This window comes from Hemitrygon akajei, chromosome 1, assembly GCF_048418815.1.
Source record: "Hemitrygon akajei chromosome 1, sHemAka1.3, whole genome shotgun sequence".
Taxonomy (NCBI): Eukaryota; Metazoa; Chordata; class Chondrichthyes; order Myliobatiformes; family Dasyatidae; genus Hemitrygon; species Hemitrygon akajei.
In genome coordinates this window covers 561,144-581,088 of record NC_133124.1, presented here as the reverse complement: position 1 = coordinate 581,088, position 19,945 = coordinate 561,144, and the positions used below count along the sequence as shown (strand labels likewise).

The window sequence follows — 19,945 nt, the reverse complement described above, 5'->3', positions numbered from 1 at the left end:
ACCCCCATCTCTCCACTCCCCCCTCCCAATCCTCCCGTCTCCCTCTCCAATCCCCTTATCCCCTCCCTCTCTCCTTCCGTCTCATCTATCTCCCGTTCCACACCTCGAATCTCTCCCCATCCCTCTTCTCCGCCTATTCCCACATGCAATCCCCATCTCCCTGCTCCTCTCTTCTCCCCTGCCGTCTCCAATCCCTCCCCCCCAAAACCCCACCAACCGCGACCTTATCGCCCCCTGCTGGTTTGAAATCGATTTGCAGCTGTGGACACAGCGCGCGCATCCCTGGAGTTCGTGAGCGCGCCGCTCATGTTCCCTTGCCTGACTCGACGTCATCACTTCGGTGCGGCGTGACGCAGAGACGGCAGTTGGGCCGGTGATGGCGGTGAGCCCGGGTGTCTGTCGTACGGGCTGATTCCGATGTTTGTGTTCACTGGACTGCGCCTCACGCCCAGGGTGATTCTCTGTGCGAGGGCTGAGCATGTTGCTGACTCTTTCCGCACCAAGGTAGGCCTCGGCATGGTCATAACGAGTGCCTTAGCACGGCGGTGGTCAGGTGGGGGCCGAGGCCGCGCTCCGGGCCAGGCCGCTCCCCCAGGGCCGGAGCTCGGCTTTTCCTGCCGGTGTGTGGTGGGGTAGCAGCCTGTACTAAGAACAGGATCCCGCTGGCGTTGCCCATCCTGCAGCCAGGTCCTGGTTTAAAGGGCGGATAGTTCTTTGTCCCGTTAAAATGCTGCTAGTTAGATTTGAAATAAACAGGCGCGGGAAATCAGCTCCCTGAGCCTGTTCCATTGATTAAACTATTATTTCGGCTCTTTTATTTTGCAGCTTAATCATAAAGTACCGTTTTGTATTAAGTTAATAAAACTGGGAACTGAATATGCTGCTCACTATTGAAATAAATAGATTTCAGTTCATTGGATACTGGCGCCAATAATAGTTCTGATGTGAGTGATTTGCTAAGGAGAAATATAGTAATTTGAAGGACGAAGTTCATCAAGTTTGTTTAATATAATTTTTAGTATATAAGCGTAACGGAGAATGAAATAGTTGTTATTCCTGATCCAATGCAGCACAATACAAACACATAAACAGTAAAGAACTCGATAAAAATTTTAAAAACACTCTAAATATAAATACATAAGATAGCTTTTATACATTGATTGTATGTTGATAAAGTATACATAGATGTAAATAAGGTGACTGATAGGAAATAAAGCAGTGGTGCTTGGGGGCCTAGAGATGTTGATCAAAGTTCAAACAAAATTTACTATCAAAGCACATATAATTCCCCATATACAACCCTGAGATTCATTTTCTTGCAGGCATACTCAATAGATCCATATTAGAATAGTAACCATAGCAGAATAGATGAAAGATTGCACCAATTTGGGTGTTCAACCAGTGTGCAAAAGACAACAAACTGTGCAAATACAAAAAGAAAGAAATAATATAGAGAATATGAGATGCAGAGTCCTTGAAAGTGAGTCCATAGGTTGTGGGAACATTTATAGACAATAGGTGCAGAAGTAGACCATTCGGCCCTTCGAGTCTGCACCGCCATTCTGAGATCATGGCTGATAAACTACTATCAATACCCAGTTCCTGCCTTGTCCCCATATCCCTTGATTCCCCTATCCATAAAATACCTATCTAGCTCCTTCTTGAAAGCATCCAGAGAATTGGCCTCCACTGCCTTTTGAGGCAGTGCATTCCAGACCCCCACAACTCTCTGGGAGAAGAAGTTTTTCCTTAACTCTGTCCTAAATGACCTACCCCTTATTCTCAAACCATGCCCTCTGGTACTGGACTCTCCCAGCATCTGGAACATATTTCTTGCCTCTATCTTGTCCAATCCCTTAATAATCTTATATGTTGCAATCAGATCCCCTCTCAATCTCCTTAATTCCAGTGTGTACAAGCCCAGTCTCTCTAACTTCTCTGCGTAAGACAGTCCGGACATCCCAGGAATTAACCTCGTGAATCTACATTGCACTTCCTCTATAGCCAGGATGTCCTTCCTTAACCCTGGAGACCAAAACTGTACACAATACTCCAGGTGTGGTCTCACCAGGGCCCTGTACAAATGCAAAAGGATTTCCTTGCTCTTGTACTCAATTCCCTTTGTAATAAAGGCCAACATTCCATTAGATAGATGGATAGATAGATACTTTATTCATCCCCATGGGGAAATTCAACTTTTTTTCCAATGTCCCATACACTTGTTGTAGCAAAACTAATTACATACAATACTTAACTCAGTAAAAAATATGATATGCATCTAAATCACTATCTCAAAAAGCATTAATAATAGCTTTTAAAGAGTTTTTCACTGCCTGCTGCACTTGCTCATTCACCTTCAATGACTGATGAACAAGGACTCCGAGATCTCTTTGTATTTCTCCCTTACCCAACTCTACACTGTTCAGATAATAATCTGCCTTCCTGTTCTTACTCCCAGTGGATAACCTCACACTTATTCACATTAAACGTCATCTGCCAAGTATCTGCCCACTCAGTCAGCCTATCCAAGTCACCCTGAATTCTCCTAACATCCTCATCACATGTCACACTGCCACCCAGCTTAGTATCATCAGCAAACTTGCTGATGTTATTCTCAATGCAAGGGCAATTTCAATGATGGGGCAAGTGAAGTTATTGCCTTTGGTTCAAAACCCTGATGGTTGAGGGATAGGAACTGTTTCTGAACCTGGTTGTGTAAGTCCTGAGGCTCCTGTACCACCTTCCTGGTGGTAGCAGTGAGAAGGGAGCATGACCTGGGTAGTGGGTGTCCTTGAAAATGCTTTCTTGCGACAATGCTCTGTGTAGATGTGTTCAATGATGGGGAAAACTTGGCTTTATCCGTTACTTTTTGAAGGATTTTCTGTTCAGGGGTATTGGTGTTTCCATTCTCGGCTGTGATGCAGCCAGTCAGTATACTCTCCCCCACACATCTGTAGAAGTTTGTCAAAGTATTAGATGTCGTGCAGAATCTGTGCAATCTCCTAAAGACGTGGAGATTCTGTGTAATTGCATTTGTGCGCTGGTCCTCTGAGATGATGACACAGGAATTTAAATTTGCTGACCCTCTCCACTGATCCTCTGAGGACTGGCTCATGGACCTGTGGTTTCCTTCTCTTGAAGACAGTAGCCAGCTCCTTGGTCTTGCTGACATTAAGTAAGATGTTGTTGTGGTGCCACTCAGCTAGATGTTCAATCTGCCTTCTATAGCTGATTCGTCACCACCTTTCATTTGGCCTATGACAGTGGTGTTGTTAGCGAACTTATATGGCAATGGAACTCTGCTTAGACATATGGTCATAAGTGTAAACCAAGTAGAGCTGGGGGCTAAGCACACAACACAGCCTTGTGGTGCACCTTTGCTGATGGAGGTTGTGGAGAATATGTTGCCAATCCAAAATGACTGGCGTCTCCATGTGATCAGCCTTACTGCTTGGGTAAAGTAACTGTTTTTTGAGACTGATGGTCCTGGTGTGGATGCTACGTAGCCTCTTCCCTAATGGGAGTGCGACAAATAACCCATGAGCAGAGTGGGGGGGGGGGGCGGGGGGAATCCTTCATGATCCCTTTGTATAAAGGTTCTTTGAATGTAGTCAATGGATCTATGAAGATGTGAGTTGTCTATGGGTATGCAGGGAACTATGGCCAACAATGAAAGAATGTGAGGTTTGTAGTTATACATGTTAAAGGCAGAAAAAATCAACCTGAAATGCAGTTTAGCTATGGTTGTCAAGAGTAATTAATGGTAGTATTACTTCAAAGGAAAAAAAGTATAGTGAGTGTTGTAGAACAGAGAGAGCCAAAGCCTCAATATTATATCCCTACTCTTATATTCTAATCCTCTTGAAATGAATGCTGACATCTTATTTGCCTTCCTCACCTCTGACTTAACCTGCAAATTAACCTTTAGGTAATCCTGTGCAATCTTCCTGAGACCCTTTACACCTGATTTTTGAATTTTCTCCTGGTTTAGAAAATTTTATTTTATCTGCCCCTTTATTTTCTAAACATTAGAGCTGTTGGGGAGAGTTTAAACTAATTTGGCAGGAGGCTGGGAACTGGAGAGAAGGGACTCAGGATAAGACGGATGGTAAAAGAGCAAAAGTAGCATGCAGTCAAGCTTCTAGGAAGGGCAGTAAGTAGATGATAAAATAAAATTGCAGTCAGCAGGGCGAGTATCAGTGCATTAGGAATGCAGAATCAAAAAGGGTAGCAAACTCAGTACTTAGTGTTATATTTCTATGGGCACAGCGTAAGAAATAGGGTGGATATCTTGTTGCACTATTACAAATCGTCAGTTATTTTGTGGCCATCACTGAATCATGGCTGAAGGCTTGTTGTAGTTGGGAGTTGAATATCCAAGGTTGCATGTTGTATCGGAGGGATAGAAAAGTTGGCAGAGGGGGTGGTGTGGCTCTTCTAGTAAAGAATGGCATCAAATCAGTAGAAATATGTGACATAGGATTGGAAGATGTTGAATACATGTGAGTTGAGTTAAGAAACTGCAAGGGTTAAAGGACCCTGGCATCAGTCTTCACTGAAAGACACTAGCAGCATGCCAGCAGTCCATGAGTGTCGGAGCAGGAGTTATGACCAAAAAAAAATGCTCGGCAAACTGAAAGGCTTTAAGGCCACCTGGACCAAATGGACTACATCCCACAGTTCTCAGAGAAATTGTTGAAGAGATAATGGATGCATTGGTCATGATCTTTCACAAATCACTTGATTCTGGCATGGTACTAGAGGACTGAAAGGTTACAAATGTCACTCCACTCTTTAAGAAGGGAGGAAGGCAAAGGAAAGGAAATTATAGGCCAGTTAGCCTAAGTGGTTGGGAAGTGTTGGAGTCTATTATTAAGGACGAGGTTTTGGGGATACTTGGAGATTAAAGATAAAATAAGTCAAAGACAGCATGGTTTCTGTAAAAGGAAATATTGCCTGACAAATCTGTTAGAGTTCTTTGAGGAAGTAACAAGTAGGGTGGACAAAGGAGAGGCAGTGGATGTCATTTACTTGGATTTCCAGAAGGCATTTGATAGGTGCCACACATGAGGCCGCTAAACAAGATAAAATCCTGTGGCGTTACAGGAAAGATACTGGCATGGATAGAGGAATGGCTGACAGGCAGGATGAAGCAAGTGGGAATAAAGAAGGCCTTTTCTGGTGGTTGTCAGTGACTAGAGGTGTTCCTCAGGGATCAGTATTGAGTTCACTACTTTTCACATTGTTTGTCAATGATTTGGATAATGTAATTGATAGCTTTGTGACAAAGTTTGATAAAAGGAGCAATAATGCAACCTATAATCTAAATGGGGAGAAGGTTCAAACATCAGAGTCCTCTTACAAGACTCCCAGAAGGTTAATTCACAGGTTGAGTCTGTGGTAAAGAAAGCAAATGCAATGTTGACATTTACGTATTTCAAGGGGAATAATTTTTTGGAGCATAGAAGGTTGAGGGGGGACTTGACAGAGGTATTTAAAATTATGAGGGGGATAGGTAGAGTTGATGTGGATAGGCTTTTTCCATTGAGAGTAGGGGAGATTCAAACAAGAGGACATGAGTTGAGAGTTAAGGGGCAAAAGTTTAGGGGTAACACGAGGGGGAACTTCTTTACTCAGAGAGTGGTAGCTGTGTGGAATGAGCTTCCGGTAGAAGTGGTAGAGGCAGGTTCGATTTTGTCATGTAAAAAAAATTGGATAGGTATATGGACAGGAAAGGAATGGAGGGTTATGGGCTGAGTGCAGGTAGGTGGGACTAGGTGGGAGTAAGCGTTCGGCACAGACTAGAAGGGCCGAGATGGCCTGTTCCCGTGCTGTAATTGTTATATGGTTATATGAATAGAATGTAAAATGCTGAGCCTTTATAAGACACTAGTCAGGCCGCACTTGGAGTATTGTCGACAGTTTTGGGCTCCGTATCTCAGAAAGGATGTGTTGTAATTTTAAAGAGTCCAGAGGAGATTCATGAGGATGATTCTGGGAATGAAGGGGTTAACATATCATTTGGTAGCTTTGGGCCTGCACTCACTGGAATTTAGAAGAATAGATGGGTATCTCATTGAAATCTACCAAATGTTGGAAGGACTAGATAGGGTGGATGTAGAGAGGATGTTTCCTATGGCGGTGTATTCGGCACTTCAAATTGAGGGACGAAATTTTAGAACAGAGATCTGGAGGAATTATTTTAGCTAGAGAGTAGTGAATCTGTGGAATGCTCTGCCACAAATGAAAGCCAAGTCCATGAGTATATTTAAGGCGGAAGCTGATAGTTTAGTAATCGGTCAGGGCATCAAAGGATATGGCGAGAAGGCAGGTGTATAGGTTTGAGTGGGATCCAGGATCAGCTGTGATGGACTGGTAGAGCGGGTTCTATGGGCTGAATGGAAAATGAGAGGGCGATGTGAGGAGTAAGTTTTCAGTAGGTTCAATAGGTACGTTTAATGTCAGAGAAATGTATACATCCTGAAATTCTTTTTCTCTGCAAACATCCACAAAAACAGAGGAATGCCCCAAAGAATGAACAACAGTTAAATGTTAGAATCCCAAAGCACTGCTCTCCCACACAAGCAGCAGCAAGGCAACAAACCACCCCCCCCCCACCAGCAAAAAGGATCAGCACCCTCCATTAAGCACTGAAGTGTGCAGCAAAGCGTCAATAAAGACACAGACTTGCAGTACCCCAAGAGTACTTGTTCACTGGTAATTCGACGTACCACAAGCTGTCTCTCTCGCTAATAAGGGAAAAAAGAGGTGTACCTAGTTTCACGGCAGGAGGGGAGACATAACAAACAACTCATGATTTATGATGTTAAAAGTCTGTCTTGTCGCTTTTTGAGTTCTGTGCCCAGAGAGTTCAGGTCTCTGGACGCATAGCCAGCGGCTAGCCTGCTACTACCAAGGTTCCATGTTCTTTCATGACGATTGCTGACCTAGTGATGAGTCCTCGGTGGTGGCAGTGTATTCACTAGTTTTACAGCCTGAGGGAAGAAGTTGTTACCCAATTTGGCATTCTTCGTCCTGATGCTTCTCCACCTCCTTCCTGGGGGGGGGGGGGGGGGGGAGGGGGTAGTCAAAGAGACTGTGCAATAGGTGGTAGTGATCATGATCAATGCCTCAAGCCTCAAGCCCTTTGTCTGCAATGCTGCTGGTATATGTCACAAATAAGGGGGAGGGAGACTGATGATCCTCTGTGGTTTTTACTGTCCTCTGTAGGGTCTTGCTGTCCAATGCCTTTTAAATTCTCCACCACAAAATAATGTAGCAAGACAGGGCACTCAACGTTGCTCCTGTAGAAAGTTGTTACAGTACAGTTGGGGAGCCTTGCACGCTTCAATCTCCTCACAAAGTGTAGATGGTGCTGTGCTTTGTTGACTAGTGAGGAGGTGTTGTGGATCCAGGTGGCTCCTTGTGACCTCATGGACTCCTGCACACCAAGCCTTCTTGAAAGCAAAGAATGGGAATACCGATCCTATTCTGGTTGGTTGCCGGTTACTAGCGGTGTACTGCAGGGGTCGGTGTTGGGGCCTCTTCTATTTACACTGTATATCGACGATTTAGATTATGGACTAAATGGTTTGTGGCTAAGTTTGCAGGTGACTCCAGAATAGGTGGAGGAGCAGGAAGTGTTGAGGAAATGGAAAGGTTGCAGAGAGACCTGGTCAGTTTAGGAGAGTGGGCAAAGAAATGGCAGATGAGATACAATGTTCAGAAATGTACGGTTGTTCATTTTGGAAGAAGAAACAATCAGGCAGATTATTATTTAGATGGGAAGAAAATTCAAAAATCGGAAGTGCAAAGGGACTTGGAAGTCCTAGTGCAGGATACCCTAAAGGTTAACCACCAGGTTGGATCGGCAGTAAGGAAATCGAATGCTATGTTGGCATTCGTTTCAAGAGGAATAGTGTACAAGAGAAAGGAGCTGTTGATGAGGCTCTGTGGGGCACTGGTGAGACCTCATTTGGAAAACTCTGTGCAGTTTTGGGCCCCCTATCTTAGAAGGGATGTACTGATGTTGGAGAGAGTTCTGAGAAGATTTACGAGGATGATTCCTGGAATGCAGGGGCTAACATATGAGGAACATTTGTCGGCTCTTGGATTGTATTCATTAGAGTATAGAAGAATGAGAGAGGATCTCATAGAAACATTTCGAATGTTGAAAGGGTTGGACAGAGTAGATGTGGAAAGACTGTTTCCCTTGGTGGGTGAATCCAGAACAAGAGGTCACAGTCTTAGAATTAGAGGGTACCCATTTAAAACAGAGATGAGGAGAAATTTTTTTAGCCAGAGGATCGTGGATTTATGGAATTCGTTGCCACATACAGCTGTGGAGGCCCAATCATTGAGGGTGTTTAAGGAAGAGATTGATAGGTATCTAATTAGTCAGGGTATCAAGGGATATGGGGAAAAAGCTGGAAATTGGACCTAGATGGGAGAATAGTTTAGCTCATGGTGGAGTGGCGGAGCAGACTCGATGGGCCGAAAGGCCTACTTCTCCTTTGTCTTGTGATCTTGTGACACTTATCCCTGATTAGCAATACCACCTCTTTTGCCCCCCCCCCCACCTTTTTTTAAACACATGAAGCCTGGCACTCCACAGCTATTCCTGCCCCCAGACATCCAAGTCACAACGTCATAGTTCCACATTGATCCACACTCCAAATTCATCTGCCTTGTTTATGATACTCCTTGAATTAAAATATACACACCTCAAAACCATCAAGCTGAGTGCTTCTTTGCTCTATCATTTGCCTATCCTTACACAAACTCCTTTGTCTTGTGATCTTGTTGGAAACTGCCTCTTTGAGGTCCCCCAAGGTCATACGTATTGTCTGAGTATTATTATCTATTCATCATAGCCTCTGTCATCCTCTTCTTCTTTTACCTTCTGTTTTACCTAGGAATCAAGGAACTTTGTGTTCTTTAGTCTCTCCATGGCAGAGCCATTGATGTGCAATGGAGAGTGATTGACCTGTGCCTTCCTGAATAGAGGGGTATAATTAAACCACTTTTGGACAGGTATATGGCTAGGAAAGGTTCAAACCGTATTTAAAAAGGTACATGGCTAGGGAAGGATTAAACTGTATTTAGATGAGTACATGGCTAGGGAAGGAGTAGCGAGTCAGAAGCACAGAGCAGAAGCAGGACCTTTGGCCTATTTAGTCCATGCTGAAAACATTTAAACTGCCTATTCCCATTGTCCTGCACTGGGACCATATTCTTCAATATCTCTTGTTGTTGTTCAGTCATTAAGTCGAGCCCGACTCCTCATGGACTCCTGCACACCAAGCCTTCTTGTTGGAAACTGCCTCTCCAAGATCCCCCAAGTCATACGCATTGTCTGAGTAATATTATCTATCCATTGTAGCCTCTGTTGTCCTCTCCTCCTTTTACCTTCTGTTTTGCCTAACATGAGCGTCTTCTCCAAGGAATCCTGTCTTCTCATGTTGTGGCCAAAATATTTGAGCTTCTGTCTCATAATCAAGCCTCCTAGTGAATAGTCTAGCTGTATTTCATCAAGTATTGACTTGTTGGATTTTCTTGCTGTCCAGTGAACTCTTATGTACCTATCCAAGCTTCTCTTAAATGTTGAAATCAAGCTCGCATGCACCACATCACAGCCCTCTGAGTGAAGTAGTTTCCCTTCATGATCCCCTTAAATATTTCACCTTTCACCCTTAACTCATTTAGAATGGACATGGCTAGGAAAGGTTTAAACTATTTAGAGAGGTACATAGCTAGGGAAGGTTTAAACTGTATTTAGTCAGGTACATGTACCTGTCTAAGTGCAATTTAATTCTTTCTCAACCATGTCCATAGACTGATTAAGGATAGTCAGCATTGCATTGTGCATGGTAGATCATGCCTATCCAATCTTACAATGTTTTACGAGGAAGTTACCAAGAAAGTTGATGAAGGCAAGGCAGTGGATGCTATATATATGGACTTTGGCAAAACATTTGACAAAATCCTGCATGGGAGGTTGGACAAGAAAATTCAGTTGCTTAGCCTTCAAGATGAAGTAGTATATTGGATTTGACATTGGCTTTGTGAGAGAAGCCAGAGAGTGGTAGTAGATGGTTGCCTTTCTGACTGGTGGTGGTGGCATCTGTTAGCCTCGCGAGACCATGGATCTGTGCCTGGAAAGTCTTGCATCAGTCTTCCTGACTGGAGGCTGGTGATTAGTGGAATGCCACAGGGATTGGTACCATGTGTATTCTTTGTCATCTGTATTAACAATCTAGATGATAATGTGGCTAACTGGATTGGCAAATTTGCAGATAATATCAAGATTGGGAGGGTAGTGGATAACGCGGAAAACTATCATGGCTTGTAGCGGGTTGTGGACTAGCTAAAAAGAAAATAGCAGGTGGCATTTAATGCAGACAAGTTGAAATGTTGTACTTTGGTAGGACCAACTGGGGTAGGTCTTACACAGTGTATGGTAGAACACAGAGTAGTGAGGTAGAACAAAGGGATATGAGAATCCAGGTCCAAATTCATTGAAAGTTGCTTCACAGGTAGATAGGATCGTAAAGAAAGCTTTTGGTACATTGGCCTTCATGAATTTAACAGGGGCACGACTGCGCAAGCGCGTGTAAGTTGGACCGTGAGGCAGCGGGAGTATTTAAAGAGAACAGTTAGAAGAAGTCGGTCATTTTCTTCGGCAGTTTAACGGGGGCACGACTGCGCAAGCGCGTGTAAGTCGGACTGTGAAGCAGCAGGAGTATTTAAAGAGAACAGTCAGTCAGAGCGGGCGACATTGTAGCAGGCAACGGAGTAGAGGGAGACAGGGTAGGAAGGCTTTGTCTCGAGAGGCTTCAACGAGCAGAGGCTGAGGACGAGCTTCACCCAAGTAAGGTAAAGCCGGGTAAGTTCCTTTAAAAGGAGAAAGTTTCAAAAGTTGAGGCAACATATTGGGTAGGTCATGGCAGCTGAGATCAGCCCCGTCATTTGTTCATCCTGCAGCATGTGGGAAATCAGGGATACTTCCAGTGTCCCTGACGACTATGTGTGCAGGAAGTGTGTCCAATTGCAGCTTCTGGCAGACCACATTGAGCATCTGGAGCTGCGATTGGATTCATACTGGAGCAACCGCGATGCTGAGAAAGTCGTGAATACCACGTTCATTGAGTTGGCCACACCACAGGTAAAGGCTACACAGGCAGAAAGGGAAAGGGTGGCCACTAGACAGCGTAGCAGTAGGCAGGTAGTGCAGGAGTCCCCTGGGGTCATCTCCCTCCTAAACAGATATACTGTTTTGGATACAGTTGGGGGAGATGTCTCATCAGGGGAAGGCAGCAGCAGCCAAGTTCATGGCACCATGGGTGGCTCTGCGGCACAGGAGGGAAGGAAAAGGAGTGGGAGAGCTATAGTGATAGGGGATTCAATTGTAAGGGGAATAGTTAGGCGTTTCTGCGGCCGCAAACGAGACTCCAGGATAGTATGTTACCTCCCTGGTGCAAGGGTCAAGGATGTCTCTGAGCGGCTGCAGGACATTCTGGAGTGGGAGGGTGAACAGCCAGTGGTCGTGGTGCACAAAGGTACCAACGATATAGGTAAAAAACGGGATGAGGTCCTACAAGGTGAATTTTGGGAGTTAGGAGATAAACTAAAAAGTAGGACCACAAAGGTAATAATCTCTGGATTACTACCAGTGCCACGTGCCAGTCAGAGTAGAAATAGGAGGATATTTCAGATGAATACATGGCTTGAAAAATGGTGCAAGGGGGAGGGATTCAAATTTTTGGGGCATTGGAACCAGTTCTGGGGGAGGTGAGACTGGTATAAACAGGATGGTCTTCACCTGGGCTGTACTGGAACCAATGTCCTAGGCGGAGCGTTTGCTACTGCTGTTCAGGAGGATTTAAATTAATGTGGCAGGGGGATGGGAACAAGTGCAAAGAGACAGAGGGGTGTAAAATCAGGATAGAAGCAAAAAGTAGTAAGGTGAAAAGTAAAAGTGGCAGGCAGGCAAATCCAGGGCAAAAAGCTAAAAGGGCCACTTTTCAACATAATTGTATAAGGGCTAAGCCTGAAGGCTTTGTGCATCAATGCGAGGAGCATTCGTAACAAGGTGGATGAATTGAATGTGCAGATAGTTATTAATGAATATGATATAGTTGGGATCACAGAGACATGGCTCCAGGGTGACCAAGAATGGGAGCTCAACATCCAGGGATATTCAATATTCAGAAGGGATAGACAGGGAAAAAAAAGGAGGTGGGGTAGCATTGCTGGTTAGAGAGGAGATTAACACAATAGAAAGGAAGGACATTAGCCTGGAGGATGTGGAATCAATATGGGTGGAGCTGCATAACACTAAGGGGCAGAAAACGCTGGTGGGAGTTGTGTACAGGCCACCTAACAGTAGTAGTGAGGTTGGGGATGGCATTAAACAGGAAATTAGAAATGCGTGCAATAAAGGAACAGTAGTTATAATGGGTGACTTCAATCTACATATAGATTGGGTGAACCAAATTGGTAAGGGTGCTGAGGAAGAGGATTTCTTGGAATGTATGTGGGATGGTTTTCTGAACCAACATGTCGAGGAACTAACTAGAGAGCAGGCCATTCTAGACTGGGTATTGAGCAATGAGGAAGGGTTAGTTAGCAATCTTGTCATGCAAGGCCCCTTGGGTAAGAGTGACCATAATATGGTGGAATTCTTCATTAAGATGGAGAGTGACATAGTTAATTCAGAAACAAAGGTTCTGAACTTAAAGAAGGGTAACTTGGAAGGTATGAGACATGAATTAGCTAAGATTGACTGGCAAATGATACTTAAAGGGTTGACGGTGGATATGCATTTAAAGATCGCATGGATGAAGTACAACAATTGTTCATCCCAGTTTGGCAAAAGAATAAACCAGGGAAGGTAGTGCACCCGTGGCTGACAAGGGAAATTAGGGATAATATCAAGTCCAAAGAAGAAACATATAAATTAGCCAGAAAAAGCGGCACAGCTGAGGACTGAGAGAAATTCAGAGTCCAGCAGAGGAGGACAAAGGGCTTAATTAGGTAAGGGAAAAAAGATTATGAGAGAAAGCTGGCAGGGAACATAAAACCTGACTGTAAAAGCTTTTATAGATATGTGAAAAGAAAAAGACAAATGTAGGTCCCTTACAGTCAGAAACAGGTGAATTGATCATAGGGAACAAGGACATGGCAGACCAATTGAATAACTACTTTGGTTCTGTCTTCACTAAGGAGGACATAAATAATCTTCTGGAAATAGTAGGGGACCGAGGGTCGACTGAGATGGAGGAACTGAGGGAAATACATGTTAGTAGGGAAGTGGTGTTAGGTAAATTGAAGGGATTAAAGGCAGATAAATCCCCAGGGCCAGATGGTCTGCATCCCAGAGTGCTTAAGGAAGTAGCCCAAGAAATAGTGGATGCATTAGTGATAATTTTTCAAAACTCCTTAGATTCTGGATTAGTTCCTGAGGATTGGAGGGTGGTTAATGTAACCCCACTTTTTAAAAAAGGAGGGAGAGAAAAACCGAGGTATTATAAACCGGTTAGTCTGACATCGGTGGTGGGGAAAATGCTAGAGTCAGTTATCAAAGATGTGATAACAGCACATTTGGAAAGAGGTGAAATCATCGGACAAAGTCAGCATGGATTTGTGAAAGGAAACTCATGTCTGACGAATCTTACAGAATTTTTTGAAGATGTAACTAGAGTAGATAGGGGAGAGCCAGTGGATGTGGTATATTTAGATTTTCAAAAGGCTTTTGTCAAGCGGAATAAACGGGACCTTTTCAGAATGGGAGGCAGTGACTAGTGGGGTACCGCAAGGCTCAGTGCTGGGACCCCAGTTGTTTACAATATATATGAATGATTTAGACGAGGGAATTAAATGCAGCATCTCCAAGTTTGCGGATGACACGAAGCTGGGCGGTGGTGTTAGCTGTGAGGAGGATGCTAGGAGGATGCAGGATGACTTGGATAGGCTAGGTGAGTGGGCAAATCCATGGCAGATGCAATTTAATGTGGATAAATGTGAGGTTATCCATTTTGGTTGCAAGAACAGGAAAACAGATTATTATCTGAATGGTGGCCGATTAGGAAAAGGGGAGGTGCAACGAGACCTGGGTGTGTCATTGTACACCAGTCATTGAAGGAGGACATGCAGGTACAGCAGGCGGTGAAAAAGGCAAATGGTATGTTGGCATTCATAGCAAAAGGATTTGAGTACAGGAGCAGGTAGGTTCTACTGCAGTTGTACAAGGCCTTGGTGAGACCGCACCTAGAGTATTGTGTGCAGTTTTGGTCCCCTAATCTGAGGAAAGACATTCTTGCCATAGAGGGAGTACAAATAAGGTTCACCAGATTGATTCCTGGGATGGCAGGACTTTCATATGAAGAAAGACTGGATCGACTAGGCTTATACTCACTGGAATTTAGAAGATTGAGGGGGGATCTTATTGAAACGTATAAAATTCTAAAGGGATTGGACAGGCTAGATGCAGGAAGATTGTTTCCGATGTTGGGGAAGTCCAGAACGCGGGGTCACAGTTTAAGGATAAAGGGGGAAGCCTTTTAGGACCGAGATGAGGAAAAACTTCTTCACACAGAGAGTGGTGAATCTGTGGAATTCTCTGCCACAGGAAACAGTTGAGGCCGGTCCATTGACTATATTTAAGAGGAAGTTAGATATGGCCCTTGCAGCTAAAGGGATCGGGGGGTATGGAGAGAAAGCAGATACAAGGTTCTGAGTTGGATGATCAGCCATGATCATACTGAATGGCGGTGCAGGCTCGAATGGCCGAATGGCCTACTCCTGCACCTATTTTTCTATGTTTCTATGAATCAAAGTATTGAATCTGGGAGTTAGGAGTTGAAGTTGTATAAGACATTAGTGAGGCCTAATTTAAACATAGAAACATAAAAACAGAAATCTACAGCACATTACAACCCTTTGGCCCACAATGTTGTGCCGATCATGTAACCTACCGTAGAAACAGCCTAGGATTCCCCTACAACATAGCCCTATATTTTTCTAAGCTCCATGTAAGTGAGACCCTATAGCAGGGGTGTCAAACTCATTTTAGGTCACGGGCCGGATCGAGCAATTTAAGGCCCTTTAAGCAGCTTCATGCGGGCCGGATCAGTCGGACGCGTGCGAACGCAGCTTTCGTTGCCTCCGTTTTTTCAGCCTGCTCTCATGTGTCTCAGTCTCTGCTATAACTACAAAGTGTTTCACTTTACAAATTCCGTTTCTTATGAAGAAGACTGCCGAATAAACACTAAAAACCCTGAAAACCTGGTACCTGAATAAACTCAGCATTAGCCATATCATACGCCATAGGCGCTTCGATTACTGGGGCCAGCTTTAATAGTAATTAGATATTATCTCGCGGGCCAAAGATAATTCCACCGCGGGCCGGATTTGGCCCGTGGGCCTTGAGTTTGACATATATGCCCTATAGTATCCACCTCTACCACCTTCGCTGGCGGTGCATTCCACGCACTTACCACTCTCTGTGTAGAAAAACTAATCTCTGACATCCCCCTTGTACCTACTTCCAAGCACCTTAAAACTATGCACCCACATGTTGGCCGTTTCAGCCTTGCGAAAAGGCCTCTGCCTATCCACACGTTCAAAGCCTCTCATCATCATATACACCTCTATTAGGTCACCTCTCATCCTCTGTCATTCCAAGAAGAAAAGGCCAAGTTCACTCAACCTATTCTCTTAAGGCATGCTTCCAATCCAGACAACATGCTTATAAATCTCCTCTGCACTCTCTCTAGTATTCATATCCTGTAATTTGGAGTATCGTGTGTAGTTTTGGTCACTTACCTACAGGAAAGATGTAAACAAGGTTGAAAGAGTACAGTGAAAATTTACAAGGGTGTTGCTGGGTCTGCAGGACCTGAGTTCAATGAAGAGATTGAATAGGTTAGGATTTTAGTCCTTAGAATGTAGAAGATTGATAGGAGATTTGAAAGAAGTATACAAAATTATGAGGAGTATAGATTGGGTAAATGCAATTAGGCTTTTTCCACTGAGGTGGGGCGGACTACAACATAGGTTTTGGGTGAAAGGTGAAAATTTTAAGGAGAACATAAGGGGAAAGTCCTTCATTCAGAGGGCCATGAGTGAATAGACAAGTTGCCAGCACAAGTGGTGCATGTGAGCCTGTTTTCAATATTTGAGATGCTTGAATGGCAGGTGGTGGGGGAAGGCAGTTTAAATGACTCTGCATGGACTGGATGAGCCAAAGGGCCTATTTCTTTTCTGTACTTCTCTATGACATCATGCCACCAGGCTTTGCATCTCCTTCCTGTACTCTGAGATCCAGTCCATTACACTGGTGTCATCTGTAAACTCGTAGATGAAGTTAGAGCAGAACCAGTTCACACAGGAAAGTAGCAGCTAAGGACACAGTCTTGTGGGCACCAGCGCTAGAAGTGCTTGTTTCTGTGCTGTACCTTTCCATATCTATGGCTAGGAAAGGGTTAAACTGCAGTTAGACAAATACATGGGTGGGGAAGGTTTCATGACAAATGAGAGGATGATAAATGAGAAGTTTGGGGGGTGGGTGATAAATGTTATTCCTGTGTACAAGAAATGTAATAGGATAATACTGGGGAATTGTAGACCAGTGAGTCTTATATCAGTGTTGGGCGTAATATTGAAGATGATTTTTACAGACAGGATTCACAATAATTTGAAAGAGCATTGTCTGGTTAAGGGTAGTTAGTATGCCATTGTGAGGGTCAAGTTGTGCAAAATTAGACCTGAATTCTGGTTGAAGAAATAAAAAAATTGATGAGCACGTATATGGATTTTATATTGTTATGATACGGCAACAATGAATATAGAATTGGACAGGTTTTTTTTTATAAACAAATAAAACATTTATTAAACACTGCTCGATTAAAAAAAATCAAAAGTAAACAAACAACTAACTTAACCGGAAGTTAACTGCTATATGGCAACTCGAGCAGTTCTTAAAGTGATAAATGCAAAAGTCCAGATTATTTACACAGTCAATTAGGAGAGACTTTCCTGAAGTAACAAATTCCTCGACGACATGATGTTACTGCTGATCCCAGCCAAAACATGCCTTGCCTGAAGGATTTACTACGAAGGAAATAAAACGGCTTAAAGGCACTGACCTTTCCTTGGTGAAACGCTGCGTCCAGCTCTTTCTACTCTTACAGCAGGGACTATCTTGGATGCAGGTCACTACTCTCTGAATGAGGATTCAATAAGGTCGATCCTGTATTACCGCTGATGACATCAACTTTATTCGATCGTTCAGGTCTCTGCACTTCCATAAATTTTCACTCTCTGACTGGACTAAACTGGCAGTGTTTGGCGAGACTGCCGGCAATAACCTTTGAGACTTAAGACAGAAAGTAAAACTCCACTTTAAAACAAGACTACGTCATGAGACGAATACACAGCATAACAGAGTCACTGATGAATTAAACCACAAACTGACCAGTGTCACAGCAAGACTTTCCTCTTTGACACCTGTTGAAACAGGTCATCACGTGACCTCTCACTGGCGGGAAAATTACATTACTCCACCATCACAAGACCATTACATCATGCTCAGCAGAGACTCAATTACATCATGGTCATGTGACAGTCACAAGATACCCACGGGGTATGTAACAATAGTCTGAATCAAACTAGTCAAGAGGCATGGAATCCAATGCTGAAGAGGTGGGTACCAAACTGAAGTGATGGAGGAAAGGGAGGTTGGCTCACAAATAGAGAAAGTTTGGAGACAGTGTGAAAGAGAGGATAGGCAGGTGATACAGAAGGGATGCGCTCAGTCTGAAGGTTTGAGGTGTGTCTATTTTAATGCGAGGAGTATCATGAATCAAGCGGATGAGCTTAGAGTGTGGATCAGCACTTGGAGCTATGATGTTGTGGCCATTACAGAGACTTGGATGGCCCAGGGACAGGAATAGTTACTTAGAGTGTCAGGCTTTCGATCTTTCAGAAAGGATAAGGAGGGAGCTGCCATAATTCATCAGTTAAAATTATATTTTGTGGATAATTCTGCTCCTTGATACACAAAAAAATTACTGGAAAAAGGATTCAGGAAGGATCAACTTACATCATATGAAAATATTGAATAAATGGCTTCCAAGTTTCTTCAAATTTAACCGAGGGGTCCATAGTACTGCTCCTAATCTTTTCCAAATTTAAACATGCAATCATTTGAGAAAACCATTGAAATGTGGTAGGTGGGTTAGAATCTTTCCATTTAAATAAAATGGATCTTCTGGCTATTAATGTCACGAAAGCAATTAAACGACAAGCTGATGAGGATAAATGACCAGAGTCTATCACTGGTAGTCCAAAGACTTGTCTTTTTTAGGTTAGTTTATTTTAGTTTGGGGTTTTTATTTCTTTTTCTCTTTTTTTATAATTATAATTATCTTTTTCATGGTTAATTACTAAGAGATTGGGAGGTTAGACTCTGTTTGTTACTTGAATATGTGTTTCTACATGTTAACCATTATTAATGTATTCCTGATCTTTCTGTATTAGTATTGTTTATAGGAAACTTAATAAAAAGTTTGAAAAAGAAAGAAAGGATAGGGAGGGAGGCAAAAGAGGTGAGGGCGTGGCGCTGTTGATCAGGGATAGTGTCATGGCTGCAGAAAAGGAGGAAATCATGGAGGGGTTGTCTATGGAGTCTCTGTGGGTGGGTTAGGAATAGGAAGGGATCAATAACTACTGGGTGTTTTTTATAGACCACCCAGTAGTAACAGGGACATTGAGGAGCAGATAGGGAGACAGATTCTGGAAAGGAGTAATAATAACAGGGTTGTTGTGGTGGAGGATTTTAATTTCTCAGATATTGATTGGCATCTCCCTAGAGTGAGGGGTTTAGATGGGGTGGAGTCTGTTAGGTGTGTTCAGGAAGGTTTCTTAACACAATATAAGAAGCCTATAAGAAGAGAGGCTGTACTTGATCTGGTATTTGGAAATGAACCTGGTCAGTTGTCAGGTCTGTCAGTAGGAGAGCATTTTGGAGACAGTGATTACAATTCTATCTCTTTTACCATAGCATTGGAGAGGGATAGGAACAGACAAGTTAGGGAAATGTTTAATTGGAGTAAGGGGAACTATGAGGCTATCAAGCTGGAACTTGGAAGCATAAATTGGAAACATGTTCTCAAAGAAATGTACCGAAGAAATGTGGCAAATGTTCAGGGTATATTTGCATGGTGTTCTGAGTAGGTACGTTCCAATGAGACATGGAAAGGAAGGTAGGGTATAAGATCCGTGGTGCACAAAGGCTGTTGTAAATCTAGTCAAGAAGAAAAGACCTTACGAAAGGTTCAAAAAACTAGGTAATGATAAGAATCTAGATTCATATAAGGCTAGCAGGAAGGAGCTTAAGAATGAAATTAGGAGAGCCAGAAGGGGCCATGAGAAGGCCTTGGCAGACAGGATTAAGGAAAACCCCAAGGCATTCTACAAGTATGTGAAGAGCAGGAGGATAAGACGTCAGAGATAGGACCAATCAAGTGTGACATTGGAAAAGTGTGTATGGAACCGGTGGAAATAGCAGAGGTACTTAATTAATTGCTTGAGTATTCACTATGGAAAAGGATCTTGGCAATTGTAGAAATGACTTGCAGTGGACTGAAAAGCTTGAGAATGTAGATTTTAAGAAAGAGGATGTGCTGGAGCTTTTGGAAAGCATCAAGTTGGATAAGTCACCGGGACTGGACAGTATATACCCCACTCTACTGTGGGAAAGATTGCTGAGCCTGGCAATGGTCTTTGCATCATCAATGAGGATGGGAGAGGTTCTGGAGGATTGGAGGGTTGTGGATGTTGTTCCCTTATTCAAGAAAGGGAGTAGGGATAGCTCAGGAAATTATAGGCCAGTGAGTCTTACTTCAGTGGTTGTTCAGCTGATGGAGAAGATCCTGAGAGGCAG

General features: G+C 43.4%; 1 protein-coding gene across 1 annotated transcript in view; it reads left to right on the top strand.

Moving 5' to 3' along the window:
* The first annotated feature begins 351 nt into the window (after positions 1-351).
* kbtbd2 (kelch repeat and BTB (POZ) domain containing 2) overlaps positions 352-19,945 on the top strand; it is a 100,394-nt gene continuing 80,800 nt past the window's right edge. Inside the window, exon 1 of the mRNA XM_073070858.1 lies at positions 352-504. The gene's annotated coding sequence lies outside the window, so the exon portion shown is untranslated. The remainder of the gene's footprint in view (positions 505-19,945) is intronic.